This window comes from Odocoileus virginianus, chromosome 21, assembly GCF_023699985.2.
Source record: "Odocoileus virginianus isolate 20LAN1187 ecotype Illinois chromosome 21, Ovbor_1.2, whole genome shotgun sequence".
NCBI lineage: Eukaryota > Metazoa > Chordata > Mammalia > Artiodactyla > Cervidae > Odocoileus > Odocoileus virginianus.
In genome coordinates this window covers 46,359,426-46,375,220 of record NC_069694.1, presented here as the reverse complement: position 1 = coordinate 46,375,220, position 15,795 = coordinate 46,359,426, and positions in this window count along the sequence as shown.

The window sequence follows — 15,795 nt, the reverse complement described above, 5'->3', positions numbered from 1 at the left end:
TCAGACAGTCATTGGCTGCAGGCCAAAGAGGGGACAAAGCTTCCAGACAACTCTAGAAAGCCAGTTCCCTTGGGCAGAGGGTAGTTCTTCGGAGAAAGGGGAGCCCTGAGCCATCAGCAAGCATTGCTCAAGAGTAGTCGGAGGAGGGACTTCCCTCATGATCCAGTGGTTAAGAATCAGCCCTTCCACCACAGGGGATATGGGTTCCATCCCTAATCAGGGAAACTAAGATTCCCACATACCCCAGGGCTACTGAAGTCCATGCACTCTAGAGCCTGCGCAGTCTAAAGAAATAAAAAATAGAGCTTCCCTGGTGACTCAGATGGTAAGAAATCCACCTGCCATGCAGGAGACCTGGGTTCGATCTCTGGGTCTGGAAGATCCCCGGGAGAAGGGAACCGCTACCCACTCCAGTGGCCTGACTTGCAGAATTCCATTGACAGAGGAGCCTGGCGGGCTACAGTCCAAGGGGTTGCAGAGAATCGAACAGGACTGAGTCTCTTTCACTTTCAGGAGTTGGGGGATGGGTACACCAAGCTGAGTCTGTCTGGGTGGGGTCCCACAAGCAACCGTTCTAAGGGGTTCCTTCTTTTAAGCACAGAAGAGATTTGTTTGTGAGGCTGCTAACACATTTTCTTTTATTTGGAGACAGAGAAGCATAATCCTTCACTTAGGTATCTGAACATGTAAACAGCATTTTAAAACTGTTTGTGCTGTCAGGAAAAAAAAAAATCAAAAACAAAAAAAGAAATCATTTTAAAAATTCTACATATTCAGCACACATCTACTCTTAAGCAGGAAACAATGAAGTGTGCTCCTACATGTCAACTCGAAAATACCCACACATCCCACCCAGATGCTGAGTAACTGTGAATTTCTTCCCCCAAAAAACTGAGGTTGAAAAAACTGGTGAGAAAATAGAGGAAACAGACTTCCCTGAGTGGGAGTATTTTGAATTTAGTGTCTGAAGGCAGGGTAGGGTGGTCTGGGAAGGAGGCCGTCCAACTCAGGATGGAGAGGAAACAGGAGGGGCCATGGTGGGGCTCTGCCCTGGCTCCACATTTCCATTGCCTTGGGATACCCACAACCTACAGATCTCCCAGGTGTCCTACAGACCTACACTGCTCCAGATGTCCCAGCAATATTCAGTTCAGTTGCTCAGTTGTGTCCGACTCTTTGCAACCCTATGGACTGCAGCACATCAGGCTTCCCTGTCCATCACCAACTCCCAGAGCCTACTCAAACTCATGCCCATTGCGTCAGTGATGGCATCCAAACACCTCATTCTCTGTTGTCCCCTTCTCCTCCCGCCTTCAATCTCTCCCAGCATCAGGGTCTTTTCAAATGAGTCAGTTCTTTGCATCAGGTGGCCAAAGTATTGGAGTTTCAGCTTCAGCATCACTCCTTCCAATGAATATTCAGGACCGATTTCCTTCAGGATTGACTAGTTGAATCTCCTTGCAGTCCAAGGGACTCTCAAAAGTCTTCTCAACACTATAGTTCAAAAGCATCAGTTTTTCAGTGCTCAGCTTTCCTTATGGTTCAGCTCTCACATTCATTCTTGACTACTGGAAAAACCATAGCTTTGACTAGATGGACCTTTGTTGGTAAGGGAATGTGTTTGCTTATTAATATGCTGTCTAGGTTGGTCATAACTTTCCTTCCAAGGAGTAAGCGTCTTTTAATTTCATGGCTGCAGTCACCATCTGCAGTGATTTGGGAGCCCCCCAAAAATAAAGTCTCTCACTGTTTCCATTGTTTCCCCATCTATTTGCCATGAAGTGATAGGACCAGAAGCCATGATCTTAGTTTTCTGAATGTTGCATTTTAAGTCAACTTTTTCACTCTTCTCTTTCACTTTCATCAAGAGGCTCTTTAGTCCTTTTTCACTTTCTGCCATAAGGGTGGTGTCATCTGAGGTTATTGATATTTCTCCTGGCAATCTTGATTCCAGCTTCTGCTTCATCCAACCCAGCATTTTGCAAAAGGTACTCTGCATGTAAGTTAAATAAGTAGGGTGAGTAGGGTGACAATATACAGCCTGACGGACTCCTCTCCTGGTTTGTAACCAGTCTGTTGTTCCATGTCCAGTTCTAACTGTTGCTTCTTGACCTGCATACAGATTTCTCAGGAGGCAGGTCAGGTGTTCTGGTAATCCTATCTCTTTAAGAATTTAAGAATTTTCCACAGTTCGTTGTGATCCACACAGTCAAAGGCTTTGGCATAGTCAATAAAGCAGAAGTAGCTGTTTTTATGGAACTCCCTTTCTTTTGCGATGATCCAGCAGATGTTGGCAATTTGATCTCTGGTTCCTCTGCCTTTTCTAAATCCAGCTTGAACATCTGGAAGTTCACAGTTCACGTATAATTGAAGCCTGACTTGGAGAATTTAGAGTATTACTTTGCTAGCGTATGAGATGAATGCAACTGTGCAGTAGTTTGAACATTCTTTAGTATTGCCTTTCTTTGGGATTGGAATGAAAACACCTTTTCCAGTCCTGTGGCCATTGCTGAGTTTTCCAAATTTGGTGGCATATTGAGTGCCACACTTTCACAGCATCATCTTTCAGGATTTGAAATAACTCAACTGGAATTCCATCACCTCCAATAGTTTTGTTCATAGTGATGCTTCCTAAGGCCCACTTGACTTTGCATTCCAGGATGTCTGGCTCTAGGTGAGTCATCACACCATTGTGTTATCTGGGTCTGAAGATCTTTTTTGTATAGTTTTTCTGTGTATTCTTGCCACCTTGTCTTAATATCTCTTGTTTCTGTTAGATGCATCATTTCTGTCTTTGATTGTGCTTATCTTTGCATTAAATGTTCCCTTGGTGTCTCTAATTTTCTTGAAGAGATCTCTAGTCTTTCCCATTTTATTGTTTTCCTCTATTTCTTTGCATTGATCACTGGCGAAGGCCTTCTTATCTCTCCTTGCTATTCTTTGAAACTCTGCATTCAGATGGGTATATCTTTCCTTTTCTCCTTTGCCTTTAACTTCTCTCCTTTTCTCAGCTATTTGTAAGGCCTCCTCAGACAACCATTTTGCCTCTTTGCATTTCTTTCTCTTGGGGATGGTCTTGATCACTGCCTCCTGTACAATGTCATGAACCTCCATCCATAGTTCTTCAGGAACTCTCTATCAGATCTAATCCCTTGAATCTATTTGTCACTTCCACTGTAAAATCGTAAGGGATTTGATTTAGGTCATACGTGAATGGTTTAATTCTAGCGGTTTTCCCTACTTTCTTCAATTTAAGTCTAAATTTAGCAATACGGAGTTCATGATCTGAGCCAGTCAGCTCTTGGTCTTATTTTTATTGACTGTATGGAGCTTCTCCATCTTTGGCTGCAAAGAATATAATCAATCTGATTTCGATGTTGACCATCTGGTGATCTGGTGATGTCCATGTGTAGAGTCTCTTCTTGTGTTGTTGGAAAAGGGTGTTTGCTCTGACCAGGGCATTCTCTTGGCAAAACTCTGTTAACCTCTGACCTGCTTCATTTTGTACTCCAAGGCCAAATTTTCTTGTTACTCCAGGTATTTCTTAACTTCCTACTTTTGCATTCCAGTCCCATATAATGAAAAGGACACTTTTTTTTTTTTTTTTTTGGTTGTTAGTTCTAGAAGGTCTTGTAGATCTTCGTAGACCCATTCAACTTCTGCTTCTTCAGCATTACTGGTCAGGGCATAGACTTGGATTACTGTGATAATGAATGGTTTCCTTGGAAACAAACAGATCATTCTGTCATTTTTGAGATTGCATCCAAGTACTGCATTTAGGACTCTTGTTAACTATGATGCCTATTCCATTTCTTCTAAGGGATTCTTGCCCATAGTAGTTGATATAATGGTCATCTGAGTTAAATTCACCCATTCCAGTCCATTTTAGTTCACTGATTCCTAAAATGTCGATGTTCACTCTTGCCATTTCCTGTTTGACCACTTCCAATTTGCCTTGATTCGTGGACCTAACATTCCAGGTTCCTATGTAATATTGCTCTTTACAGCATCGAACTTTACATCCATCACCAGTCACATCCACAACTGGGTGTTGTTTTTTGCTTTGGCTCCATCTGTTCATTCTTTCTGGGGTTATTTCTCCACTGATCTCCAGTAGCAAATTTGGCACCTACCAACCTGGGGAGTTCATCTTTCAGTGCCCTATCTTTTTGCCTTGTTATATTGTTCATTGGGTTCTCAAGGCAAGAATACTGAAATGGTTGCCATTCCCTTCTCCAGTGGGCCACGTTTTGTCAGAGCTCTCCACAATGACCCATCCATCTTGAGTGGCCCTACAAGGCATGGCTCATAGTTTCATTGAGTTAGATAAAGCTGTGGTCCATGTGATCAGTTTGGTTAGTTTTCTGTGACTGTGGTTTTCATTCTGCCTGCCTTCTGATGGAGAAGAATAAGAGGTTTATGGAAGCTTCCTGATGGGAGAGACTGACTGAGGGGGAAACTGGGTCTTGTTCTGATGGGCGGGGCCATGCTCAGTAAATCTTTAATCCAGTTTTCTGTTGATGGGTGTTCCCTCCTTGTTGTTTAACCCTGTTGTTTGACCTGAGGCCAAACCATGGTGGAGGTAATGAAGATAATGGCAACCTCCTTCAAAAGGTCACATGTATGCACTGCTGCACTCCTTGTCACCGACCCTGCAGCAGGCCACTGCCACCCCACGCCTCCACCAGAGACTTCTGGACACTCACAGGCAAGTCTGGGTCAGTCTCTTGTGGGGTCACTGCCCCTTTCTCCAGGGTCCTGGTGGGCACAAGGTTTTGTTTGTGCCCTCCAAGGGTCTGTTTCCTCAGCCCTGTGTAAGTTCTGGCAGCTCTATGGTGGGGTTAATGGTGACCTTATGGACACTTAAAAGAACAAATAAATATATCTGCATAAATCACCCTTGCAAGGAGTCCTTAAAGAAGATTGAACTTCAGGGGACCAATAACCACACTATGTGTGTCTTCTAGAATGGCAAGACAAAGCCCACTGCAACTCTCCTGAAGACCACTAGACTACATTATTGAATCTAAGTTTTTTCCTTTTTACAAAATATAATGGTGCATAGTAACCTTTAAGGTGGAGGGGAAAACTGGCATTTATTAAACATTATTAAACAATTCACACATTTATCTTTTCTAAATGAAACAAACCCATTTATTCCAGTCTTTCTTCATTGAAGCCTGTTTCCTAAGCATTGGTTAATTTTTTAAAAATTTGAGTTTGATTACATATGAAGTATCATTTATACACAGTAAAATTCACTCCTTCAAGCTATATAGATTGATAACAGTATATTCATATTTGACAAATATATATGGAATGAGCGTGAAAGCCAGTAAGACCCCTTCTTTCTGGTCTGTGGTCAAAGTGTGTTTTACCCCAGGAGCTTTGTTGGCATGCATAAAGTGGCTCAGCCTCAGACCTAAACTGTGTTTGAAAGGTCAGGGTAGACAATCTTCCATTTTTACAGAAATGTGCAGACACACCCTGTTTATAATCAAGCCTTGAGGAGGAACTGCGAGGGTCGGCTGCTTCTGTGGGCAACACATGAACTGGCTGTTTTCTTACCCCATTCAGGTTAAAAAGTGTCAGGTTGAGACTCCACACTACAGTATGAGTCAAGAGTCAAAGTTCAATTCTTTGAAAAATCAGAGCCTTCCTAGCTCTTGGAGTCCACAGTCGGATGCATGACAACTTGGGTTAATTTAATCATTTTTATTCTAAACATTGAGGTCATTATGCATCTGCTTTAAAAGGAGCAAGATGATGAATTTTCTCTGATATTCAATGCTATAAAAATCAGAAGTCAAGATGGCTGTGATGCATTTGAATAAAAAATAAAATGTCTACAGTTGGTAATGTAAATGGAGCTGGCCTTTCTATGAAAATGTGAGAAATTATTGTTACAAACAACTGCTTCAGGATCCTCAAAAGAATAATTTACATATTCAATGGGAAAAATTTCCAGTGAATAATACAAAATTGTAACTTAACCTTCAAATTGAGTCACTTTATTTCTAAGTAAATAGTAAAGTATAAATAAGAAATCTATATGGATGAGGAAATGGCAACCCAATTTAGTATTCTTGCCTGGAAAATCCAATGGACCTAGAGGAGCCTGGCAAGCTACAGTCCCAGGGGTCTCAAAGAGTCAGACTTGACTTAGCTACAGAGAAGCCATCCTTAAATAAAACATTTTAGGACTGAATTTCCTGAGGAAATGTACGCTGCGTAGCATTTTTCTTCCATGTTGTTCCTGACTAAGTAGTTTCAAGGATTCTTAGAAAAACATAAAAACAAAAACAAACAAAAATTCTATTCCAGGGCACTCTCTTGCATCAGCTTTGCCCCCAAAGTATACAGACACATGAAAAGAAGGTATGAAGCAGAGCTTAAGTATAGTCAGTAAAAGTTCAAAGATTTGATAATGGCACAAGTGGCCTTTTCTTAAAAATGGTGTTATTAAGAGCCAAAGCTGAGTCAAAGAGGTAACAAGATGAGCATGGCGTGAACACTGCAAGCCCAAGAGAACCACAGGAGTGTAAGAAACTTGTGACAAGTAGGGCAGTGAGCCTAAAGACACTGGAACGAGTGTTAGGGCACAGGATGGCAGAAGTTTGACATATGAAATAGTAAACCATTGCCACTTAGCCTCCCTTCTCCCCTCACGCTGCATTGAGAGTGAATGTTGAAGAGCTTCATGGCTGAGCCAGCAGGTTTTAGTGGTAAAAATTCAGTGAACTTCAAAAATAGATAAATTGTGGTTTAAGAGAATATGGTCAGAAATCAGGGCAGATATGTTTAGGGGAGAAAAAAGACATTTATTCACTCTGGCTTTGTAGGGTGTATGATGCTCCTGTCAAATCTTGTTTTAAAAAAATTAATCAGAGAAATATTTCTTGTAAATTCAAATAAGATGCACCAGAAAAGCCAATATACTACAGTTATATTGTTGCTAAACTGACGTGGCTTTGATGTGGAGTTTTGTGGCTTTTGAACATACAATCAAATACGTGCCCATTTATAAATGTTGTATAAATAGTTCAACCTATCACAGTTGAAAATCCATTTAAATGAAAAGAAACAACAAAAAATCTGATGCTGAACAACCCAAACACTGATTTAATGTTCGGGACAGTTCTTAGAACCTGTTAACATTGCAACTTTATCTTGGCTTTTCAGAGTGAGTGGCTTAGCTATACGTTATGGCCTCATGTTGAAAACTATGATAAGTTTTAGGGTCTATTAAACCTTAAAGGATAAATCTAAAAAAAGAAAGAAAGAAATCTGTAGCCCTGGGACTTCCCTGGTGGTCCACTGGTTAAGAATCTGCTTTCCAGCACAGGGAATGGGATTCCTTCTCTGGTTGAAGAACTAAGATCCCACATGCCACGGGGCAACTAAGCCCTCACGCGTCAACTAAGACACAGTGCAGCCAAATAAATAAATGAAAAGAAAGAAATCTAGAGCTTTGAAAATAAAACCTGAGAGTTTCTCCAAAATCCTCTAATATGGCAAGACCTGAATATAATTTGAATAAAAAAGCTTTGCTCCAAAAATGCATGAAATCTTTTCATTGTGATTGTTTCCATGTGTCTTTTTAAAAGCTTCACAGGTCAAATCCAAAAGTGATAGAAAACAGTCTTTATTTTTTAATGGCATGTTTGCATTAGATAGTCCTACATTAGTGTTATATCAGATATGGCTTGATTCTGGGTGTCATAACCTGGGAATGCAGGCAGACATGGCCTCTCACGAGGGAATTGCTACCAGCTGGGGAAAGAGAAACAGGTACCCTCAAAGTTGCCAGATGATTAGAAGAGGCAGTGAGACTTCTAAATGAAAGGATAGGAAAACCTTCTTAGCTTCATCTCCTTGATTAAGTCACAAAGACTTGACTTTCACTAATGTGTAACCATGAAGTTTTAATGCCTCATCTTGGGTTTTCTGAAAAATAGACCCTGAGACAAAAACCTGGGGGCAGAAGGTTTGCTTAGGAGTAACTCCCGGAAGCAGACATAAGGAAGTGGCGAAGGCAAGCCTGGGAAGGGTGAGGAATAATAATGAAGGAATCACCACCCTCATGTGAGTTTGTTTTTTTTTTTTTAAGTACTTTGAAATCATTAAAGGCTAAAAGGCTTCAACAGTACGTGAACTGAGAATTTCCAGATGTTCAAGCTGGATTTAGAAAAGGGAGAGGAATCAGAGATCAAATAGCCAACATCCACTGGATCATTGAAAAAGCAAGAGAATTTCAGTAAAACATCTACTTCTGCTTCAATGACTACGCTAAAGCCTTTGACTGGGTGGATCACAACAAACTGTGGAAAATTCTTAAAGGGATGGGAATACCAGACCACCTGACCTGCCTCCTGAGAAATCTGTATGCAGGTCAAGAAGCAATAGTTAGAACTGGACATGGAACAACTGACTGGTTCCAAATTGGGAAAGGAGTCCGTCAAGGCTGTATATTGTCACTCCGCTTATTTAACTTATATGCAGAATACATCACGCAAAATGCCAGGCTGGATGAAGCACAAGTTGGAATCTAGATTGCTGGGAGAAATGTCAATAATCTCAGATATGCAGATGACACCACCCTTATGGCAGAAAGTGAAGAAGAAATAAAGAGCCTCTTGATGAAAGTAAAAGAGGAGAGTGAAAAAGTTGGCTTAAAACTCAACATTCAGAAAACTAAGATCATGGCATCTGGTCCCATCACTTCATGGCAAATAGATGGGGAAACAGTGGAAACAGTGTCAGACTTTATTTTTTGGGGCTCCAAAATCACTGCAGATGGTGACTGCAGCCATGAAATTAAAAGATGCTTGCTCCTTGGAAGAAGAGCTATGACCAACCTAGACAGCATATTAAAAAGCAGAGACATTACTTGGCCAACAAAGGTCCATCTAGTCAAAGCTATGGTTTTTCCAGTATGTGAGATTTTCCAGGATGTGAGAGTTGGACCATAAAGAAAGCTGAGCACTTAAGAATTAATGCTTTTGAACTATAGTGTTGGAGAAGACTCTTGAGAGTCCCTTGGACTGCAAGGAGATTCAACCAGTCCATCCTAAAGGAAATCAATCCTGAATATTCATTGGAAGGAGTGATGCTGAAGCTGAAACTCCAATACTTTGGCCACCTGATGCAAAGAACTGACTCATTTGAAAAGACCCTGATGCTGAGAGAGATTGAAGGTGGGAGGAGAAGGGGATGACAGAGGATGAGATGGTTGGATGGCATCACTGAGTCAACGGACATGAGTTTGAGTAAACTCCAGGAGTTGGTGATGGACAGGGAGGCCTGGTGTGCTGCAGTCCACGGGTTCGCAAAGAGTCGGACACGACTGAGCGACTGAACTGAACTGAAAGGTTGACTTTAGTTTCCCATGACTTGGAACTCTTATCTATCTTTTCTCCTAAAAATATCGCCATGCTAGGTCTGCCCTTCCTGTATTTGTGTCCATAGACACATGGTGTGCGCTTAAACTAAGGGCATCCTTTGGCCCACTCCAGCTCCTCCTAAAGCATTTCTCAGGCTTGAAAATCTATGACTGAAGAGGGTTGAAAAACCTATGAAGATGTAGGTCTGCTTGGTAAATGTCAACTCAGAGGAACCACCGAAAAGCCCAACTACACTGCATGAGAGGAGGCCCACTGGAGCCTTAGAGGCAGGTTGGGTGACGCAGTCATGATAAGTGATCCCTTTGGCAAATGTTCCTTGAGCTCTTCTGGTTTTCTTGTCTAGGATCAGTGCCTTTCAGAAGAATCAGACGTAAATGGTACAGTGACAATGCCCGGCAGTATGTGCTATTGTCGCAGGGGAAAAATGGGATGTGAGAGGATGGTCATGTCCCATGTCTCAAGTGAGCCCCCTGGGAGGGCTGCCAAGTGAGGGGCAAGCCAGCCATTGTAAAGTAAAAGTAGGTTTCTTCAGAGGTAGACAGAATGCATTCTGTCTCAGAAAGGGAGAGCAGGCCCTAAGGTGTGGGGGTGGTTAGTTTTTATGAGCAGGGTAATATCATAGGCTAATGAGTGGGAGGACTGTTTGGGGGAAGGGATGGGAATTTCCAGGAATTGGATCACCACCCACTTTTTAGCCTTTTATGGTCAGCTTCATAACTCTCATGGTGCCTGTGGATGTGTTGTGTAGCATATGATAATATATTACAGTGACATCCAATGAGGCTCAAGGTCTACTGGAAGTCAACTCTTCTGCCATCTTGGACCTAGGTGGTTCTAACCAGCTTATGCAATGTTGTCAACTGCTATATCGCTCCTTTAAAACTTGAGCCCTGCCCCTTTCCTGACTCACTATGTATCATCAAGGTGCATAGGAAATGTGATGGAAACTTTGAAAAGGGCAATCAACTCTATCCAGGACAGTCCTAATGTCTTTCTGGTCCAGGAGACCTTGAAAGAAACAGAGAAGGGGGACTCCCCCTTCCAGACAGAGAAACAGCACTGCAAAAGCCCAGCGTCTAGAATGAGAACCAATGAAAAGAGAGGGAAAGGGAAGACAGGAGGAGGGAGAAAAGGTAAGGGTGGTGAAGGTATATGAAGGCAATTTATAAAGGCATGTGGACTTTATCTTCTAAACTATGGAGTGGCCTGTGAAGAGCTTTAAGCAAACATGTTTGTATTATATATTACCTAAAATGTATAATCTAAAGATCTCTCTAAGGTGGCTGCAGGGTAAAGAGCAAAGGGGTGAGTTTAAAAGTAGAGGAGAGGTACTATGTTAGTTTCCTTTGCTGTTGTAACAAATTATCACAAATAAACCCAAATTTATTCTTTGTGTTCTGAAGGTCAGAAGTCCAAAAGGAATCCTAAGGGGTTAAAAAGCAAGGTTTTGGCAGGGCTGGTTCTTTCTGCAGGCTCCAGGGGAGAATCTGTTTCCTTGTTTTCTCCAGTTTTTAGAGACCACCTGCATTGCTTGGCTCCTGATACACTTCCTCCACCTTCAAAGTGCCTCCCTCCAACTTCTATATCTGTCATCCCATCCCCTCCATCTTTGACCTTCTTGCCTCCTTCTTATTAGGACCCTTGTGATTACAGCAGACCCAGCTGGATCATCCAGGGTAATCGCTCCATCTCAAAAATCCTTAGTCACATCTGCAAAGTCCCTTTGGATATAAGGTAATGTTCACAGTTCCAGAGATTTGGACAGGACATCTCTTAGGGGCTATTATTCAGTCTACTACAATGATAGTTTGCAAGTGAGAGACAAGTCACAGGAACACCTATAATACATGGTAATATCCTAGAATAAAGGAGATCTAGGAAGGAAGAGTGTGTTTCATTTTCTTTTCTCCAATGCAGAAAGAGAAACTTGTTACAAACAAATATAGTCAAACAAAAAGAATTAGGATCTTAGATGGTCTAGGTGTCTTCTCTTCTTACCCAGTGCTTCCTTTACATTTTGTGTGTGGGTGTGTTTTCACTGGATAACTGCTGTGATTCCAGAGTGCAAGTTCTGGGGGCCGGTGATGGACGGGGAAGCCTGGAGTCCTGCAGTCCATGGTGTGGCAAAGAGTCGGACACGACTGAGCGACTGAACTGGATGCCCATAAGTCAAGCAAAATGTAGCATTTTTCTCTCTCTTGAGACCGATAACAGCATAAAAGTTTGGAAATCATGTATTGAAAGCACATTGATGTGCAGTGATTCAGGAAGTAAGTCTTCTCTTAACCATCTCCCTTTGAGGTCCTGGACAGCCACAGTGCTCTAATATGTATTTTTGTCTCCAATGAGCAGAGAACAGTCTTCCCAGGTGGCGCTAGTGGTAAAAGAACCTATCTGCCAATGCAGGAGATGTAAGAGACGCTGGTTCGATCCCTGGATTGGGACGATCCTCTGGAGGAGGGCATGATAACCCACTCCAGTGTTCTTGCCTGGAGAATCCCATGGACAGAGGAGCTTAGCGAGCTACAATCCATAGCGTCGCACAGAGTCGGACATGACTGAAGCGACTTAGCACGCACACACATGGAGTGGAGCACAAACAATGTCTACACTAAATGTTTCTCATCTGTGGCTCCAGCATGCATTTATTCCTTCCTTCACCTTTACAGGGCTAGATTTTCAAATGGATGTCCAACACTCACACATACACACACTTGTTAGCATAGTCAGCATTTCCCATTCCTTGGCCCACAGTCCATGGACCATTGGCCTAAGCTGTTCCCAGCAGAGTGAATGCTACAACAGAACTCTTCTGTTTTGAGGATGTGAATCTAAAACTTCTGCAGACACTTAGGCAGCCTGAGGATAAAAGTAATACCTCTATGAAGAGAAACACGTCATTGAACCACTAAAAAAATCAAACCTAAAGCCTGCTCTTCCTCTGGACATTCCAGTTAAATGAGCCAGTAAATCCTTTTTGCTCATTAAGCTAATTTAAATTGTTTTCCTATTTTTGCAAGCCAACATTTGCTAACAGGAACATATTTATTCATTGGTGAATGAATGTGAATGAATAAATGAATAACAAGAAAAATACTTTCATTACAACCTTCTTCTTAATGCTACTCAGAACATTTTTAGTGCTGATATCATAAAAATATCTGTTTTTTTCCCCCCTGGGCATTGGCATAATTAGGAAAATAACAGTCACACAATTTTTAAATTATATATTTATTTATAAATTATATATATATCAAATAAAGGTACTTGAAATGTGGTTTTCTAGTAAGGGGCAGAAAATTCTAATCAGATGGCTGAGAATTAGGGTCCTAGTCTTAGAGAAGCTTTTGCAAGGTGAACACTTTGCTTTCCTTTACTTACTGGAGTCTGAGATTGACTTTGGGGAACTCTTAGAGTTTATGAGGGTGTCAAGGCTACTCCTTGTGGCCTTTACTGGTCCAAAGGTTGCTGCTCCTCACTCCTTTTCCAAAAATCATTTAGTGTAGTTAAATATTAAATAAAGAAATGGTAAAATCAATTGTAGAAAAGGAATCCAGTCCCAAGGCTACTTATAATTATACTTGTAATGTTTATAGACTGGTAAGGAGAATGTAAGGGGTAGAGTGTTTCACCCTCTTACGTCACCAATTCAATTTAATTTTCTCCATTGGTATGAAAACCCATTTGGGGCAGAGAAGTGAGCATTTTTGATCCCAGCAAAATGATAGAATTGGCCTTACCCACCTACACTTTGACCTGAAAAAGCCCTTTCAAAATTGCTGCCCTCCAAGATTTGTGTTCTCCAGATTCATGTATCTTGCTACTCTGCTTAATTTGTCTTTATCTACTCACAGAGGAAGGTACATGTAGCTTCTCAGAGGCTGAAAATTTCTGCCGACTTTTCATAAATGCTGCCAACTACAAATTGGCACTTGCCAAGAGCCTTTGCCAGCGACTGAACAGCAACAAAAAGCGCATTTGAACCCTGTGCTGTTCCGCCTCCAGCACACACTGAGGGCATTCAGGGTGGAGAGTGAGGCACCCTGTGCTCAGGGGAACTGGTGGAACAGGTCTTTAGATAGTTAGACACTCTCAGCAACTGATCTCATGAACCCAACCCTTGCGTCTCCTCGTATCTAGAAAAGCAGTAAATCCCTTCATGGTGACCTCAGCTCCTTGTGACAGGCAGAAAATATTTTGTAAAATAAGTGCTTGACAAGAAATGCTGGAGAGGGTGTGGAGAAAAGGGAACCCTCTCACACTGTTGGTGGGGATGCAAACTAGTACAGCCACTATGGAGAACAGTGTGGAGATTCCTTGAAAAACTGGAAATAGAACTGCCATATGACCCAGCAATCCCACTCCTGGGCATACACACTGAGGAAACCAGATCTGAAAGAGACACGTGCACCCCAATGTTCATCACAGCACTGTTCATAATAGCCAGGACATGGAAGCAACCTAGATGCCCATCAGCAGGCGAATGGATAAGAAAGCTGTGGTACATATACACAATGGAATATAACTCAGCCATTAAAGAGTACATTTGAATCAGTTCTAATGAGATGGATAAAACTGGAGCCCATTATACAGAGTGAAGTAAGCCAGAAAGATAAACACCAATACAGTATACTAACGCATATATATGGAATTTAGAAAGATGGTAATGATAACCTTATATGCAAGACAGAAAAAGAGACACAGATGTATAGAACAGACTTTTGGACTCTATGGGAGAAGGCGAGGGTGGGATGATCTGAGAGAACAGCATCGAAACATGTATATTATCAAGTGTGAAACAGATCGCCAGTCCAGGTTGGATGCATGAGACAAGTACTCAGGGCTGGTGCACGGGGAAGACCCAGAGGGATGGGACAGGGAGGGAGGTGGGAGCGGGGTTCAGGATGGGGAACACATGTAAATCCATGGCTGATTGATGTCAATGTATGGCAAAAACCACTACAATATTGTAAAGTAATTAGCCTCCAACTAATAAAAATAAAGGAAAAAAAAAGCGCTTGACTGCATTGAACTCCCCCTTCAACAAAATCACATATTAATATATTGACTATCCCCCATTACCCCTTTGAACCGTCTCTCAGAGCTCTCTGAGGGGCTGTCTCCTGGGCTTCAGTCCTCATTTAGCCCCAAATAAAACTGAACTCTCAACTCTTAAGTTGTGCATCTTTTTTAGTCAACGATGCTAACCACTGTTAAACTCTCTTAACTATTTTAATCAAACATTGCTGTTTTATTCTTGTATCCTCACTGCACTTTCTCAGCCACAATTTTGTAAGTATGAATATATTTAAGCATATTAAGCAAATTTTTTTCCTGAGTAGTTTGTGTGGTATGTATGTAAACCTATTTGTTACTCTTCTGTAGCAATACAACTAGCAAAATACATGTAAAAACTAAAAACTATAGATACCACACATTTAGCCTTTTTTAAATATGTATTTATTTGGCTATGTTGGGTCTTAGTTGCTCCGTGTGCTGCCTGTGAAACCTTAGTTCCCAGACCAGGGACCAAACCCCCGCCCCCTACATTGCAAGACAGATTCTTAACCACTGGGCCACCAGGGAAGTGCCACATCTAGTCTTTAAACTGCTCATAACTGGTGGCTTATTTCTTAATGGGGCTGGGAGAACTAGGTGGCCTCCAAGAGGAAAATGAAGCTAGATCCATAGTCCAGACCTTTCACTTGGTTAAACACCCTTAAGTAACAGATTAAAGTATTTAAAACTAAACAAAACTATTTTAAAATATATATAACCATAAAGAACATAAAACCTTTCTACACGTGTTACACAATTTAGAAACCAAAGCAGAAAAGACTGAGAAATGCTACCATGGAAAAACTTATTTGTAAAAGCTCTTCATCTAGAAAAAAATTTTTCTTTGGAAAGAGCTACATGAAGAATTATTAGCAAGGTGTAGTTAGAGCAATGTAACTCACACATTAATTTTTCTGTTGTATCTGTGTGTGTTTGGGGATGTGTGTGGAATAGTTGAGTCTGCAGAGCAACTCCCGTCCCTGTCTTTCTCTGATCACACCAAAGTCTGTATCCTCACACATGGTGAAAAAAGTCTGCTTTGCTGACATAGAGAACAGACTTGTGGACCCAGCAGGGGAAGGAGAGGGAGGGACAAATGGAGAGAGAAGCACTGAGACATATATATCACCAGATGTAAAATACTAGCTCGTGGGAAGTTGCCATGAAACACAGGAACTCAACCCCGTTGTTATTCAGTCACTCAGTCATGTCCGACTCTTTGTGACCCCATGAACCACAGTGCGGCAGGCTTCCCTGTCCATCACCAACTCTCAGAGCCTACTCAAACTCATGTCCATTGCATCAGTGATGCCATCAACCATCTCATCTTCTG